This window comes from Lampetra planeri, chromosome 41 (assembly GCF_965212315.1).
Source record: "Lampetra planeri chromosome 41, kcLamPlan1.2.h2, whole genome shotgun sequence".
Classification (NCBI taxonomy): domain Eukaryota; kingdom Metazoa; phylum Chordata; class Hyperoartia; order Petromyzontiformes; family Petromyzontidae; genus Lampetra; species Lampetra planeri.
In genome coordinates, this window is record NC_136147.1 from 10,264,522 (window position 1) to 10,283,126 (window position 18,605).

Consider the following 18,605-nt stretch of genomic DNA (forward strand, 5'->3'; position numbering starts at 1 on the left):
AGACCCACTCTGCTTCTGAAAATACAATTGAGTAGATAACAAACCTAAAATTACATATTTAATCTGCTGCTATTAATACATATGTAGAGGAGTAAAATGGGGACGTGACGTCATGTGTGCCGTTCAGTGCAATGACGTCACGTCTCCTAGGGTACTTAAGGGAGATATTCTTAGGTTTTTTCGGTAAAGTCACGTAGGTGGAAAATAAAATTAAAATTAATCAAGCTGTATCAGCAATCGTGCTGTGACGGTTCCACCTGAAGACGGAAGCTTGTGTTGCCTCCGAAACGTCGTGATTTTTTAATTTACTTTTATTAATTTTTATTTTATTTTTTACCTACGTGACTTTACCGAAAAAACCTAAGAGTATGAATCCTTGCAGTCACGAAAGCTTCAAATCTAGAAATAAATACTTAAGTGAGACCCCGTGACGTTTCCGTACCTGGGTCGTGTGGTTGTGACCAGCTCCGGTTTGGCAACAGAGGGCTCACTCCTAATCACCCGAGTAGCATTATATTTTCATTAGCTGCGTAACGCTGTGTGGAAGCTACCGGGTCTGTCGCTCAATACGAAGCAAAGGTCTTCTAGGCCACAGTTATACCCTCCCTTATTTATGATTGCGAAACGTGGACCCCTCTAATAAAACATCAGCGCCGTTTTGAAACATTCAGACTGGTCTACCTACGATCCATGCTGGATTTAAACAGGCTGTATTGTGTGAGGAGTTCAAAGATATTTGAAAGATCTGGACACGCGAGGCTGTGTTGGCTGGGTCACGTAGCCCGCATGCACAGTGACCAAAATGCTCAAGGACCTTCTGTTTGCCCGGATAGAGGAGGCAAATCGGGCACGGCACGGGCTTGAAAAGAGATGGACTGATGTGGTACAGAAGGATGTGGATCCAAGTGGATTTCATGTTTATGGCTATTAATCTAATGGCGCTTTGGTGGATAATTTGTGCCAGAGTGACGCCACGTGTTTAAGAAAATTGTAAATTGACTTGACTGATGACTAGTGCCGGCTGTGTCAAGATCAGCCTCTATGGAGGAGGCTCGTGAAGGACGCTACTGGGCAGTTGGAGGCAGTCGCCCTCCAAAAACAACGGAAGGCAGAAGAGTGACGCCCACAACAGCGAGCGGAGCATCGTGCGGCTAAAATGCAGAAACTTGGCACAGTGGAGAGAACAGTTAGTGCATCTGCCAGTCATCTCAGTCAGTTAAGCCATGGCACTTGGTTCTTGTCCGTGACCTCCTGCCAGCGGGCCTACGACACTTCACGTGGCCTCAAAGTGCACCTAGGTTGGCACAAGCGCTTTGTCACTGCCACGTATTGGCGAATAGCCGTTGTTGTTGTGTGTGTGTGTGTTGGGCGTAGGGCCAGCCACACCACCATCTCGTGTGCCGTGCCAGCCTTCACAGGTACTCGTTAACAGCACTTGCCCCAACAGTCTGTTCAAGGCTATACAGGGGATGTTGTCTTTGTATGTGAACGTGAGTGTGTGTGTGTAACTGTGTATGTGTCTACGTGTGCGTGGGAGGGCGGCTTTCTGAGCACACACACACAGGCATGTGTGTCAAGATGATGCGTGTGTGCATGTGAACTGTGTAACTCGCCTGCACACGGAACGTGCAGCATCAGCAGCGGTGCGTCACTGTCAGAGTGTGGGGAGTACGGCATACACACAAAGACAAACATCCCCCGTATAGCCTTAACAAAGTGTTACGCGAGGCAGAAGTGGAGCCAACACCACTCCCGGCCCGCCTGTGTCTCCCAAGCGGCGATGTTTATACACCGCACTCGATTGAGGCTGAGAAGACAGAGAGATCCCAGACACCGGTTCAGATAATCGTCACTGGCGTCGGCCGTGAGCGGGAATCGAACTTCTGGAAGCCGGGTCCGGAGCGCAATGCGCGAACCACTGCGCCCCCCTCCCCCCCAACACGCGCACGCGGCCTTCGCAGCGACGCACAGCGAGCCAAACGTCGTCACTCATCCAATTACAGGGCTCGGAATGAGGCCATTCCTTTGTGCCCTATTATATTCTATATTAGCCGGCTCTTTCATTTTAGCCAAACAACAAGACCGAGTTAGCTGGGGGTTCCAACCCCTCAAGGGGACATCAACATAGCTCGGGGGGGGCAGGGGCGGGGGGGCATAACAACAACAGCCACACGGCATGCTATTTGCAAGTGCAACGGCTCGCTGACACACAGGGGCAGCGCTGTGAGCGAGCGCCTATCAACCGGCCTCTGACTGACGTGGCACGCAAGGAAAATGGTGCGGCCAGACCCTTTGCGCGCCCGACTGCCTTTGTCTCCCTATTGCTGATGACGTTCATCGCGTGTTCACACCGCGTGCTACTTATTTGACATAGGGGTGTGCCGAAACCAGGTTCAAATACTAATTCGCCAATGTTCTTGTGAGCCTTGGGCAGGATGAGAAGGCAGGGGAAATAAGTTCGCAACTGTTTCCTATTGCCACACCAACTGGCTCACACTGTCCTACCAACTGGCTCACGTTGTCTCACCCACTGCCTCCACTAAGTGTCTCGCATTGGTTTCCTTCCTATTCCCCCCTTCCCTTCCAACGCAAAATTATCTTCGTTACCGTTCTTCAGCACGCTACCGAATCCCCTACTGCCACTGCACCCAAGCATATGCGCACACGCACGCACACAAAGACGAGTCCCCTCTCGCCATAATTGACTTTTGGGGCAAAGTGCTGTTTGCGAGCACATATGAAGGCCGAAGCGGCACACTAGGTGGGGTGGGTGGACAGAACCACGCCCGAGCGACTTTATCTCCCCAGTATTAATGCTTATACCTTGCACCAGGTACCTAGGGGAGGCCCAGGACCGGTTCAGACAATCTTCACTGGTGTAGGCCGTGAGTGGGACTCGAACTTGGGTCACCGGGTTCGTAGCACGGCGCGCTAATCGCTACACTACCGCTCCCCCGCCACCGCTCCCCACGCACACACTCGCATGCACGTACACACACACGCAAATGCAGACACACGCACGTATGGCACAGCGCACGTAAACACGCGGCCCCCACGCGCAATCTCCCTGCCGTTTGTTACGAGGCAGAAATCAGGGCCCCCTCCACAATGGGGCCTTTGTGTGGCACGGGAGCCACATTCCTCGTGGGTCAGGCGCCCAGTCCGGCCAGCCCAAGCCTACTCCCGCTAGCCTCCTGCTACCATTGTGGTGCTTGCCCCAAGTTCCCCCTAGGACCCCTCGCAATCCCCAAGATCGCATCCTTACGAAGGCGGCACTCGAAATCTCAACAAATGCCATGGAGATACAAAGAGGTAGCGCCCTGGCCAGGGGTCGGCAGTTTGCGGCTCCGGAGCCGCATGCGACTCTTTAATGACTGCCTCGTGACGTTATTCACATGCATTGCGGCTCTCGAAAAAAATGGCTATTCTTGTTATTTTGGTTGCCGGCCCCTGGCCATGGCCAATCTGTGCCGAACACCACTCACTCCTATGCACGTGGCCCTACAGAGAACATGTGCGCTCCGTGTGCTGGAGATGTGGCTTCACCATAACTATGTTGTCCATATCATTATCATCAGCAGCAGCAGCCATGGTCAATCCACTGCTGGATGAAGACATCCTGTGGTTGCAAACTGTCCGGGTTTGACCCCGACCAACTGACCCACGAGGTCTCACCTGAACAGTCCGCTAATCGGCGCATGTGTTCGGGTGGCAGGCACTGATTTGTTCCGAGATCTGGTACCAGTGTTGATGGCACAGTTTACGACTTCTGCGTGGTTCTGATAATAGACCGAAGCCGACAGAGACATCTGTCCAGGTTTGGTCTGTGGTGGGAAAGGTGGCGACCCCGACAGGCCTCCCGAAGCCGGCCACAGAGCAGACCACGAGACTCCAGCATGGCCCCTCCAACAGCGGAAGCTCAAGAAGGCAGCAGTGATGATTCATCGTTGAGGCAAGGGGAGGGGGGTGCTCATATCTACGTCCTCAGTGGAAACCTCCAGGAGCCGGATGAGCGGCGATTGTAGGTCACGTGGTGTCACCTGTGCAACTGCTGTATGATCTGGGTAGAGGGAAGGAAGCGATGGCGAAGTGTGGTAAAAAAAAAGCAATGCTTTATTTTATTTTACTAGGTAAAGCCCACTGAGCTATATAGCTCTTTTCAGAAGCGACCTGGCCACAGATTATAGCTCAACTAAGTGGCTTATGATGTGGAACGTTATAGCAGTCAAATACTCGAAACCAATGTTGATTCTAAATTTGGGAGGGAAACCCGGAGGAGCCGGAGAAAAATCCACGTCACCACGGGGAGAAAGACATGCAAACTCCAAATATACTGGCGTCAGGGTCGGGATCGAACCCACGACCTCCTGTATACCAGGCGAGGTAGTTAACATCTTGCCACCATGGCACCTTTAAAGCCCCCCACCCCCGCACCGGAGGGAGGTCAACATTTCCCAGAGCGTGCTGCATGCCTGGGTGTCAAGGTGGCCCCGGACATGTAGCGCAGCAGTGGAGGCTGCAATCCATCTCTGCCCGGAAATATGAACACTCAACACATTTATCAATAACACTGTGGCCTTAAAATAACAAAAATATAATGGGTTCGATTGAGGTGTACACTCAACTTGGAGGCAACACTATTTATTAACACGTAAAAAACAATTTGAACACTATACATAAGGTGGTGACCACCGTTCTTAATTTAGCTAACACTCGGGGTGGAATACTACATAACGTGACCAGGGCAGGTTAACAGGCTGCCTAGTCATGGACGAAGATCGGAGACTTGAAGACCACTGATGGCATCTTCATCCCGGGGTTGAACAGCCACGCTCTCTCTTCACAACCCGCTTATAACTCTGCGGCGTGGCTGGTCCAGCCCTAGGCCACGCTCCCCTTCCCGATCTTTCGGGAAGGTCCGGGCCCCTTACCACGTGACCACCAAGCTCCCCCCTGGGGCCCCTAGCCCCCCTTTGTCCGGTCACGTGTCCTGTCGGGTTCACGCAGAGTGTCACGGCCTGACGCGACCTCCGTGACACCTCGCCTACAGTATCCGTACAGAGCCAACACAGTAGTGACATCATATGTCACTACGCTCGTACAGTCCCGACACAGTAGTGACGTCATATGTCACTACATCACCCCCCCCCCCCCGTGTAACACACAGCGTTCTCGGCTGTAACGCAATTGTTGAAAAAAAAGTGTGCCTCCCGAAAAGCAACATCAATAAATAACAGGCAACCGATAATAAATACCGCATATTAAATATGTACACATTCCAAGAGGGGGGGGGGGAAAGGAAAAGATAATGCGTGGAAAGAGCGGAATTAACAACAACAAATATACATGATACTGGCAAACCCGCTTACCCCCTAGCACAGCCTACCCGTGTCAGAAATAATGCACGCATAGTACAATAAAAGGCCAGGTTCAGCCAATGACCTCCTTGACATGTAAGTGTGACTGTTGAACGACGGTGTAGGCAATCAGCAAGGTGTGTGAGAGTCATGTAAAGCAACCAGTCTTAGAACAAGTTCGCGTGGCCGGGCCCCCAGGCGAGGTGGGCCTGAGCTCCCTGGGAGGCTCGGTGGGGACTTGAACATGAGCCGACGGGTGCGGTTCTTCCATAGGAGATGACAGCGTCGGTGGAGAATGGCTGATTAATGGTCGCTCCGCACCTAGTAGAGCGTCCGGAGCGGGAGCAGCCAGCAACGTCGAGGGTGTCGCGCACTCCGGTCCTGTGGGCGGGACCGCAGAACCACCCTGAGGAACAACCTCAGCGGGTGCGCACCCCAGCTCGCCCGGCACACCCGACACTCGGCCCTCGTGGATTGGAGATGAAGGGATGTGACAGGGAGCAACAAAAGGCTTAAGGCGGGACGGATGAACGAACCAGTTCCGGCAACCGAACCGGATTTTAACACATTGTGGCCGGTTGGCCTGAATCACCTCAACCGGCCCACGCCAGGGTCTGTACAACTTTGGAGATGTACCCACTTGAGGGCAGTGCAGCCAAGCCCTGTCGCCCGGGGCCCACTGTTTACCAGACACCCGAAGCCCCCTTCGCCATTTGTTGGCCGACTGCCGCAAGGCAGAATCTTGAAGGGTAAATCGCATGGGTTTCGAAATGGTGACCCTCGGCTTCCTCGGTCCCAGGTTCAGCTGGACATCAATGGGGGGGTTATGTTCCCTACCATGCATGAAAAAGAAGGGTGAGTAGCCGGTGGAAGGGGCCATTCTATAGGCTGCAAGCACCCCTGGAACATGCAAGTCTCAATCGCCCTGGGACTCCCTGACCTGCTGACTCAGCATGGAAGTCAGAGTTCTGTGGAGTCGCTCCACCATCCCGACCGTCTGGGGATGGTAGGGCGACGTGCACACCTTTTTTGTGCCCAAAAGATCGCACACCTCCTGCAATAGTTTAGATGAAAATGTTTCCCTTGGTCAGTAAGGAGGCGTTCTGGGGCCCCCTTATCTAGCACGTATCCGTGAAGGAATGCATCAGCGATGGCCGCGGCTGATTGGTTGAGGAGTGGCCAAGCCATTGGCCAGCGGGAGAAATACTGCACGCTCACCAGCAAATATTTATTCCCTTGGGCTGTGACGGGAAAGGGCCCAAGGACGTCGAGTTGGACAAGATCGTTAATTCGTGATACTCAAATAGATTGCAAGGGCGGACAGTACTTAGTAGACGGCGGTTTCCGGCGAGCACATTGCACGCAGCCCTTAAGTACATTTTTGACATCCCCTGCCATTCTGGGCCAGAAAAAAATCGAGTTTAAGGATAGCTAAGGTCTTATGTACTCCAAGATGCATCAGTCGCTCATGTACAGCCAAAATAACTCGACCCCTGAGGCCCGTAGGCACCACAACACTGTAGTGATGCAAGCCGCCGTCCCAACACATCAAAAGGTCATCTTTAAGAATGACAGGGGCCACCCTGTGCCGGGCCGACACGGTTCTCACGTCACTGACACGGCGCCATAGCTTCAATAGGGAGGCGTCCTCCGCCTGGAGACGTCCCCATTCATCGTGGCTCAACCCAAGGGTGGCATCGCGTGTGACGAGATCGCCGGGGCTTTCCGTGGTTGAAGACCCCGCCGACGCTACAACCGAAGGGGGTACCGCTGCCGTAGCCAATTTGCAGCGTCCCGAGCCAGAGAGGCATGCGAACTCATCGCACGGAAGTAGCTGTGAAAGTGCGTACGCATTTGTGTGCCGCGCATCCTTCCGGTAAGAAACCCGGAAGGAGCAATCTTGTACAATTTCCAGCCAGCGGGAGAGCTGGCCGGATGGTTGCTCAAAGCGTACTGGAGAGCGGCATACCTGTCAAATAGATAGGGCCGGTATTGTTGTATGAAAAAAACGATGGCAATTAATTCCCGATGCGTAACGCAGTAGTGTTGCTCGGCCGGGTACAACACTCTGCTGCCATATGCCACGACCCTCTCCACCCCGTCCACAACCTGGGACAACACGGCGCCAATGCCGGTGTTGCTGGCGTCCATGTCCAGGATGAAGGGTAACGAAAAATCTGGGTATCGGAGGGGAGGGGCGTCCACCAGACCGTCTCGGAGCACAACAAAGGCAGCCTCCTTCTTCTCCCCCCATCGAAATTTTTGGCCCTTTGCTGTCAGGGCATGGAGGGGTTTAGCAATAGTGGGGAACCCGGGCACAAAGCGGTGATAGTAAGATGCAAATCCAATAAAACTGCATACCTCACCCACCGACTTGGGGGTTGGCCATGTACGCATGCACGCAGTTTTATCTGGATCCGTAGCAATGCCCAACTCGCTGACGATATGCCGAAGGTATCGAACGGATGTCTGCAGCAGGTGACATTTTTGGGGTTTAAATTTAAGGTTAATTGCCCGCATTTTAAGAAAAACTGCGGAGCCGTACCAAATGCTCTTCGAATGTTCGGCTAAACACGATAACGTCGTCCAGGTATATCAGGCAGGAGTCCCATTGGAGTCCTGCCAGGACCAGCTCCATGAGCCTCTGGAACGTTGCCGGAGCCGAGTGGAGGCCCATCGGGAGCCGGTTAAACTCAAATAAACCCTACGGTGTACGAAAAGCAGTCTAAGGCTTTGAGCAATCATCAAAGGGCAATTGCCAGAATCCCGAAAGTATGTCGAGCGTCGAGAAAAAACACGCCCCCGCCAGAGCGTCCAATGAATCATCCATAGTTTGTTAAGTTTGCGGAAGTCGATGCAAAAGCGCAAACTCCCATCATGTTTCTTCACGAGAATAATTGGAGCACCCTATGGGTTGGTAGATGGAGAAATGATGTCGGCGGCCAACATCTCATCCACCGTCTGCCACACATGTTCCTTTTCAGTAGGACTCAAGCGGTAAGGATTTTGCTGAATATATGGTGGAGGGTCGTGTGACCAATGTCAAATTTACCCTTGTAAAAACATCCGCAAACTCAAGCAAAAGCGTGCGCAGCGCAGTCCGAATTTTCGGAGCAGAGGGCATCCGCCCAGCTGTCCTTGGTCCGTGGCCGACGTGACCCCCACTCCTCCCACAATGTTACCATCCTCCTTTGCAGCCAACGCGTGGGCGAGCACCGTGCCCGCCTGTATAACCGACGCGTCCAGCCCACAATTGAACGGCTGTTGGTCCCTAGAGACCAACGTCTGGGCCCCCAAGAGCATCATCCCCCGGACTGCCCTGTTAGAGGGTCCCAACACGACCCCTCCTGCAGTGGCCTCCCAATCGAGTGGTTTCCGCAGCCACAGGGGAACAAGCATTTGCGCTCCAGGGGGAATCTTAACCGTGATGCTAGCTAGCGCCTGGAGAGTCTCATTAGCCGTGTTCAATCTAGTGGGGGAAGACAAAAACGTGATGCGATGGTCCGAAGGCAATTCCAAACATCCTTGATCTATCAAGATTTTCAAGGGCGTTTTACTCAAGAAATCGGTCCCTAACAGACAGGGCACGGCCAGGGAGGTGGAAACCAGGACTGGCCCCGTCAATTTAATGTCGCTGATTGACACCTCCGCCAATATCTGGCCAAGAATGCCTAACGAACCCCCGTTAGCGGCAAAGTACGCAACGGTAACAGGGTGCAAGGAACGACATCCCCGTGGCAAAATATTAAAAATCAATTAAAAAATAATGGTGGCAGATGCCCCCGTGTCGATGAGCACCCGCACCTCTACTCCCTGTATCATTCCGATGACCGCTTATGATCCCGCCGCCGTGGCAAGAACACGGTGGGACAACTGTGACCACTAAGCTGGCTGGAGCGGCCAGCCATCACCTGACACAACTGACCCCTCACGCAGCGCGATCCGATAATGAGATGGGTGAGGTGGGAACAAGGGCCGAGTGTGTGGTGTGCCGCGACTTGCCTTAGGGCCCCTTGAAGTTGAAGGCGCCTGGGAAGGCGACGACGGCCAAAATAACTCGACCCCTGAAGCCCGTAGGCACCACAACACTGTAGCAATGCAAGCCGACATCCCAACGCCCCGATGAAACGTGTCCTGGCAGCCCGCAGTTGTAGCAGACGATGGGGCTGCTGCCAGGATGAGGGAAGGTCCCCTGAGGACGATCACGTCTCCCTCGCCGCTTTGCATCGCGCCTCTACCAACCTCCGCCATCGACCGCGGCGCAGGCCTGGGCGGGCTCATCTTCTTCTGATGCACCGAGCACCTCCGCGGGTGCAATGCACACCACCAGGTGAGCTTGAATACACCGGGCAATCTTGAGGGATGATGGGTCGTCCTCTTCCGTAGCTGGCAAGGCAATGATCAACAGCGCTCTGCTGTCCCTGGCGTGCGCCAGGGACAGCAGAGCACTGCGTCTCGGCCTCCCCCCGCCTCTGCGCAACGAACTTGTGTCGAACGCTCAACGGCGAGTCGTACACCGCAGCCATCTGTGCAAAAGTCTGCGATACCATGGTCCTCTCTCTCGGTTGGATGGCATAAAATGCCGCTAAAGCATCGTCATCGAGGGCAGTGGGAAGCACCTTCAACACCTCTGCCTCAAATTTTGATTTAAAGCTTTCGTGACTGCAGGGATTCATCTTCTTGGTTCTTTCGGTAAAGTCAAGTAGAAGGGAAGTGATAAAATAATAAAAATAAAACATAATAAAATCAAATAATTATTTTATTTTTAAAATAAAACATAATAAAATCAAATAATTATTTGATTTTATTATGTTTTATTTGTATTATTTTATCACTTCCCTTCTACGTGACTTTACCGAAAGAACCAAGAAGACCTCTGCCTCAGTCCAGCCCACCAGAGTGCAGTTCGCGGAGAAGCGTCGTTTGAACACCTCCCAATCCCCGCCAGCCATCGCAAACTCCCGGACGAAGTCGATGTTACAGCGCTGGAATCTCCCGCAGCGAATTTGGCGGAAGGAGGAAATGGCGGGCTCCGCTTTTCATGCCCCCACTAAAATGGCCACCGCGCGGTCGGGCGGCGGGGTGGGGGAATCGCGCGTGCAGACGGCAGCAGCAGCGAGATCGGTGCCACGTGGCTCCGGGCCGCATCCTCCGTCGCCGGCTCCCCCGTGTCGAGCTCGGTGACCAGCACGGCCGCGGCGCTCAGCAGCTCGGCAAGGCGGGCGCAGACGGGCGGCGATCTCTCCGCGATGGCGGCGACGCGGCTGCTTAAGTCGCGCAGCGCTGCTCCGCCGGCGGTGAAGCCTCGCCTGCACCTTCTGGGGAAGTTATCCCTGGGGCTGTCGGAAGGATGGTCTCTACGTCGTCTTTGTCGCCCGAGGACGTTTTGGTGGGTTGTCTGCGATGCGTAAACATACCGTGTCACTTATAGTAAACCTACAACTTAGATTTTTTTTACCACTTCTGGCACCAGTTGTAATGGGTTCGATTGAGGCGCATACTCAACTTGGAGGCAACACTATTTATTCACGCGTAACAAACAACTTGAACACTACACATAAGGTGGTGACCACCATTCCTAATTTAACTAACACTCGGGAGGAATACTACATAACGTGACCAGGGCAGGTTAACAGGCTGCTTGGTCACGGACGAAGATCGGAGACTCGAGGACCGCTGATGGCGTCTTCATCCCGGGGTTGAACAGCCATGCTCTCTCTTCACACCCCGCTTATAACTGCTGCGGCGTGGCTGGCCCCGCGCTAGCCCACCCCCCTTCCCGATCCATCGGGAAGGTCCGGGCTCCTTACCACGTGACCACCAACTGCGTCAGGAGCAGCGGAGTGTATCACTGTGATGTCTCCTTCATATATGTAGATCGGGAATCGCGTTGTTATACATTGTATGGCCTGTTCTGGATGACCACAGTCGCACACTACTGGATAGTTAAAAAAAATTCAATTTGTGCATCAGGTATCCGCATCTGCCATGGTTTGTGCGGATGCGGTTTAGAGTGGACTATGAGCTTCGTGGAAGATCAAACCAGTAGATATTCTGTTGGGTCTTTCACAAGGTGGTCTGTGCAAAAAAAAACGCTATTCGCCACTAAGTGGCGGTGACGTCACCACGGCGTCTGTGCCAGGCTAGGTGCACTTTGAGGCCACGTGAAGTGTGGAAGACCCGTGGCTGGCAGGTCACGAGACAGACCCAGGTGCCGTGGGTAGACTGGCTGAAATGACTGGCAGATGCACCATATGTGCTCCGCACTGTACCAACTTGCTGAGTTTTAGCAGCCCGGTGCTCCGCTAATTGTTGTTGTTGGAGGCGACTGCTTCCAATTGCCCAATAGCGTCCTTCACGACCCTCCTCCATAGAGTCCGATTTTGACACCGATGGTACCAGTTATCGGCAAGTTCATTCAACTCCGCATTCTTCTGTACCACATCAGCCAGTGCTGCGGCTGCTTAGCTTCCTCTATCAGACCAAACAGAAGCTGCTTGGGCATGCGGTGACTGGACATGCATGCTAGGTGACCCCAGCCAACGTAGCCTCACCTGCCGAAGGAGCTCGCTGATGATGAGGACTGTGTCCAGATCTTTCGAGGAGCTGCGAGCTACTCACACAATCCAGCCTGGTTGCTCACACACACTCGCACACCGACTACGTGCAACGCACCACGAACTATAAACACAAACACGTGTGCTAAATATTCCAGCCATTTATAAATTAGATATTGCGTAAATACACCGCTTTCTGTCTTAATGTTATAGCCATGTTAAGTATACATGTATAGTGGTATTGTAGTGTCGTGTAGAATCACTCAGTTGGAAGCGTTGTTCCAAGTCACCTGCTTACACTTTATTACTCTACTCTTGCACCAGTTGTAGGCACTCCTATCTCTTCCCCTATCTACTTTACACCTCGCTAACCTGCCTGCGGCAGCTCTTCCTCTCAGCAGCTCCGCACTCACAGCTCCGCACACAGCAGCTCACACAGAGCGTGCACACAGTCGTGCTCACACAGAGCTTACACACAGCAGCGCTCACACAGAGGCTTGCACCCAGCTTCGCTCACACAGAGCTTCGCTCCCACAGAGGCTTCGCTCACACAGAGGCTTCGCTCTCCTTCTGCGCCGCTGCCCTCGCCTACGTTCCCTCAGACCCACTTACTCCTCCGATTCAGGCGGGGGGATCAACCATCACCCGCCCATTGACTCGTGAGGGTTGAGGTCCGTCCCTGGCTTGAGCGGCAGCAACCAGATGTCTTCACCTTGGTCCCAGAGCCCGAACTCCAGCTCCGCTCTCACACACCCCCTTATATCTTCCTCCCAATTATCCAGCTCCTCCCTTGTGTCTCTTTAGGGTTCGACAGGCTAGCGCCTGTCAGGCCATCAATCACTCCTTATCGCACGTCTCCAAGGTGACACCTCCGGTGCCAGCGTATGACCCGGGACCGACCCCGTCTGCAACCGAATCTCCCGTTAAAGAGATAGCAGTTTGCACGTGCAACCTGACGTTGCACACGCGCACCTATCTGCCCTCGGTTGCCCTCGGGCAGCAGTGCGCACCGTGTATTTTACCACACAACACATGTGTAGTGACATAGAATGGGTCACTACGGCGCCTAGTGCCAATTACTGATTGGTGTGTCCCGGGTGCACTCGATATCCTCGGGCTCTTCCCCACCACTCCGCGAGAGAATAAATATTTGCTGGTGGGGGTAGAATACTTATCACGGTGGCCGGTGGCTTGGCCGCTGCCGGCCCAGTCGGCTATGTGTTGGATAAGGGTGCCCCGGAACGCCTCCTTACAAACCAGGGCCGAAACTATTCATCGAAATGTTAAAGGAGGTGTGTGATTTGTTGGGCACTAAGAAGGTTCGGACTTCGCCCTACCACCCCCAGACTGATGAGATGGTGGAACGTCTGCATAGGACCCTGACATCTTTGTTGTGTCAGCAAGTTAACGAGGCGCAGTCCCCTAACGCTTCTACCGGGTTTTCACCGTTTTTTCTTATGTACGGGAGGGAACGGACCCCCCCCCTCCCCCCATAGAAGTCCAATTAATATGGAGCCGGATAAGAAGGTTGCTATACCGGGCCTTATGCATCTTACCCTTGAGCGGTTGTCGGAAGCGTGAGAGGCATCCCGAGGGAATTCAGTCATGCGGCAAGCGGCTCATGGAAGAGTTGGCCAATTGCGCTCGATAGAAGTGTTCTTTGTTGCAAGGCCTGCAGGCCACTGGCGGCCCCTGCCGGCCTTTAGTGCGGTCCCTGACGTGCAGCAAAACACGTGACAACACCCCCCATCATCATCGTCGTGCTGCTGTCAAATCCCAACAATGGTTTCAAATGTGTGGTGGCCCTCACACTGATGAGTCTTATCAGCGAAAGTGGCCGCCCCCTCTGAAAATGTGTGGAGAACACTGATCTATACAGTTCATAGACACAAACAAAGATCCCCCGTATAGCTATAATCTCGATACCACGGCGTCTCGCTCAGGCCCGCGTCCCGCTCGACGACCTCTCCACAGCCCTCGGCTGCTGCGTTATGCAGTCTCCCTGCTGCTCCAATATGCAGTCTCCCTGCTGCTCCGTCAGGCAATCCTTGCAGCCACACCGCTGCCCCGCTGTCTAGCGTCACTGCTGCCCCTTTCACAGCTAGCCTCTCACTGCCCCATTAGCTCTCTCCGTCTGACACCGATGGCTGTCGGTGTCGACGTCTCCCACCGCGTGGCGACTGCGCCACTCTCTCCGTCTTGCCCAGCGTGGCCTCCTCGTGTTTCACTTCGTCTCAACTCTCTCTTCCCCTTCCGGTTCTCCCCCTAAATCCTCTCCCCCACGTGACCCTAACTCCACCCACTCCCCACGTGACCCAGACTCCGCCCCCCCTCAATCCTTGGTCGCATTACACGACCCCCCCCCCCAATGAAAACCCAGCCGTCCTCGGCTGCAATAATTACAAGAAAATAATGCGAGCAATATTGGAACCATCTGGCATCACTGGACAACGGAGAATATAAGAACGATAACAAGAACAACAAGAACAATAACAATCAACGAAAGGTAAGGGATTTGGAATGCGTGCGGGTCGCCGGCCCGTCCCGAACGGGCGGCGGTCCCCCCACGGATCAAGAACGCGACGGGGTCTTAAGATCGACGGGAGTAGAACCGCCCGCCGCTGTTGGAGGCCCGTCAACGCCAAGGTCCCGTTCCCCAGGGAGACCCAAGTCTGGGGTCTCTGGCAACCATGTCTGTGGTGGGGTTGGAAGGGCAGCGGGGCCAAGTGGCCCCGTCGCCATGGTAGGCCCACCCAGAGCAGGATTCGCCACATCCGCCTGCGTCACGGCTGGTTCGTCTGTAGAAGGCACGACAGGCGCGCATGCAGAGTCAACAGGCAAGGGCAGAGGTGCGTCGGGCGCAACAGACACCGGCAAGGCAACATCAGGGGATGACGCATCCGTCCGCGGGGCCACGTAGGGCTTCAGCCTAGACGTATGAACGTACCAGCGCCGCGATCCGAACCGAACCCGTGCGGATTGTGGGTTAGGGACTTCAAAAAGCTTAACCGGCCCCTGCCATGGTTTGTGAACCTTAGGGGAGGTCCCCAGCCGCACCTGCGGGCAGTGCAGCCATGCCATGTCCCCCACTCGCCAGGGGCATGTACCGGTCGAGTGCCGGGCACAACGCTCGTTTCGCGCCTGAGTTTTGGCAGTAGCCAACCGGGCCCCCTCCCGTGCCTCGGCGACGCGTCGAACCGTGTCCTGAATGTATTCGGGGAGAGGTTTAACAGGACCCTTCGCCCCCGTACTCAGCTGTACTTCCACCGGCGGCACATTCTCGCGGCCGTACATGAGAAAAAATGGAGAATACCCAGTGGACGCATGAGGCGTCATCCGATACGCGGAGAGTACCCCAGGTATATGCAAGTCACAATCAGCTTGTTTCTCGTCAACCATGTGACATAGCATGGCCGACAGCGTCCGATTAAGGCGTTCCACCATGCCATCCGTCTGGGGTGGTAAGGAGATGTACGAACCTTCTTGGTTCCCAGAGCAGCGCACACTTCCGCCAACAATTTGGAAGAAAAATTTCGCCCCTGATCCGTGAGTAGCCTCTCCGGCGCCCCTTTGTCCATCACATATCCAAATAGGAAGGCGTCCGTGATAGACACCGCCGACTGGTCGGGTAAGGGCCAAGCCATCGGCCAGTGGGAAAGATATTCCACCCCGACCAGCAAATATTTATTACCCCTAGCGGATGGCGGGAAAGGTCCCAAAATATCCAGCGCCACCAACTCGTTGATTCGAGACACTTGTATAGACTGCACCGGCGGCACGTAAGGGTTTTTAGGCGGCTTCCGCCGGGCACACTCGGGACACGCCCGAATGTGTCCGACGACATCCGTCGTCATGCCGTGCCAGAAGTAGTCTCGCTGTAATGTTAACAAAGTCTTCTGCACCCCGAGATGTAATAAAGTGTCGCTGTGCAGAGTCCGAATCAATTCGTACCGTAGCAACGACGGTACTACCAGACGCCAGCGGTCATGCAATCCCTCTCTCCACATGAGCAACCCATCCCGGAGAGCGGCCCCCGGCGTCCCACTGGACAGCAATCTCCCCGCTCCCTTCGCAGCCCGACTCCATAAAGCCCCCAACGAGTCGTCAAGCAATTGTTCGCGAATCCATACCGAGCGCGGCAGGTTCAGAACCCCATCGGCCGGTCCTGGGCACACCGGAGCCCCAGGCACCTCGACAGCTGACACGACAGGCCGAGGGGGTAGCTGAACCGGCGTACACCTTTTCGTACCCGACGCGCAAGCGCAAGGGGACCCCTGCGGTAATCTGGAGAGTGCGTCCGCATTCGCGTGACGCGACCCCTTCCGATATTGTATGTCGAAGAAAAATTCCTGCAGGGTCTCCAACCATCGTGCCAGTTGGCCAGATGGTTGGTCAACCCTCAGGGCATATTGCAGAGCCGCATAGTCCGTGCGCACAATAAATGACTGGCCGTAAAGATACGGCCGATATTGGCGGTGAAAATAGACAATAGCCAATAATTCGCGGCGAGTGACGCAGTAGCGGGTTTCTGCCGGGGACAGTACACGGCTACCGTAGGCTACCACGCGCTCCACGCCGCCCTTGGACTGTGACAGAACGGCCCCAATCCCAGTGTCACTAGCGTCCGTATCCAGAATAAAAGGTCGATCAAAATCCGGATAGTCCAATGTCGGCGCCGTCGCCAACCGATCGCGTAGGCCCTGAAACGCCGCTTCCTCCGGCGGACCCCAACTGAACCTCCGACCCTTAACCGTAAGGAGGTGCAAGGGCCTAGTGATCATAGCAAAGTTCGGGACGAACCTGCGATAGTATGAGGCGAACCCCAAGAAGCGACGTACGTCCCCAACCTTGGCCGGGGTTGGCCAGTTGCGGACGCACACCGTCTTCTCTGGGTCTGTGGCCACCCCGTCCGCACTGACTATGTGTCCCAAATAACGCACGGACCGTTGCAGTAGGTGACACTTTTTCGGTTTGAATTTTAAATTTGCGGAGCGCATCCTAGCAAAAACCGTCTCCAATCTCTGCAAATGTTCGTCAAATGTGCGGCTAAAGACGATGATATCGTCTAAATAAATCAAACATGTCTCCCACTGCAGACCCATTAACACCAGCTCCATCAACCGCTGAAAAGTGGCGGGAGCCGCATTCAAGCCCATCGGAAGGCAATTAAACTGAAACAGTCCCTGCGGCGTGCGAAAAGCCGTCTTTTCCCTCGAGGACTCGTCAAGGGGAAGCTGCCAGAATCCCGAAGAGAGATCCAATGTTGAAAAGAACTTCGCCCCGGACAAGGCATCGAGGGAATCATCCATACGCGGAAGTGGGTACGCGTCTGCGACAGACACCTTATTCAATTTCTGAAAATCGACGCAAAATCGCAGTTTCCCATCCTTCTTCTTCACAAGGACTACCGGCGCGCCCCTATGGACTGTTAGACGGGGATATAATGTCAGCGGCTAGCATGTCCTCCACTGCCCCACGAACCTGATCCCGCTCCGTCGGGCTCAACCGATGCGAGTTCAACCGAATCGGAGCGGCATCCCCCGTATCAATGTGGTGGGAAAGCAGGGAGGTGCGTCCCAAGTCAAAATCATTCGAGCTGAACACGTCGGAATAACTTAGCAACAACGCGCGAAGCGCGGACCGTTGCTCTCTGGTCAGGGATGAATTCTCCCCGCATAACTCAACAACCCAACGGTCATCCTGCCCCGTTGGCCCCGAAACCCCCCCTACCATGTCCCGGCGGACCCGGTTGTCATGGGTCGTGAACGCGGTCGTGGCGTGAGCCACAACCGTTCCGGCCGGGACACTGACATTCTCTGCACTCCCATTTAGCACCTGTAAGAAGGGGGGCTGGCCCGGCCGGACAATCGTTTGTGCCCCAACCAGCGCCGAGCTGCCCGTTATAGCCGTGAACGGCGATAACAGAACCCCCGCCGCTCCCTCAACGCCAGGTACTGGCTTCCGATATCTCAACAGGATAAGCATCTGCGAACCAGGTGGAATGTCAACAGATACCTCGGACAGCGCCTGCACCTGGCAAACAGGGGCAGGCCGGCCCCATGGCGACGGTAGGAACGAAATTTTGTGCCCCCCTGGTAATTCAATGCAGTTTTGATCAATCCTTATTTGAATGGGCATTTTTGCCAGGAAATCAGTCCCCAACAAACAGGGTACCACGAGGGACCTAGAGATCAACACGGTCCCTGAAGCCGACACCCCCCCAATGGATATGTTGGCGTCCACCTGGCCCACAATGCCCATACTTCCCCCCTTCACCGCTATGCATGAATCATAAACCGCTCGCACTCTCCCTGGCGGAATGCCCAAAAGATGGAAAATTACATCTGAAATAATGGTTGCGGACGCACCGGAGTCCACCAAAATACGCACCTCGACCCCCTGAATGGAACCCGGTACCGTGGACGACCCCGTAGCGGCCGCAACTACCCTCCATGCCAATCGGCGCCATTGCGTAAGCGAGCGACACGAGTCAACCGGAGGCACCTTGTTGTTAACGACACACGGACCGCGCGGCGATGGTGATGCATGAGGTGACAGGCCTTGCCGGGTGTCTGGTGCGCACCGACTTGCCTGTCCTGGTGGGTCTTTTCGCGCGACGTCCGTGGTCGAGGCCTCCTGCTGGGGCGGCCCCGGGATGCGAGCCCAACAGTCCCTGGCGAAGTGGCCCTTA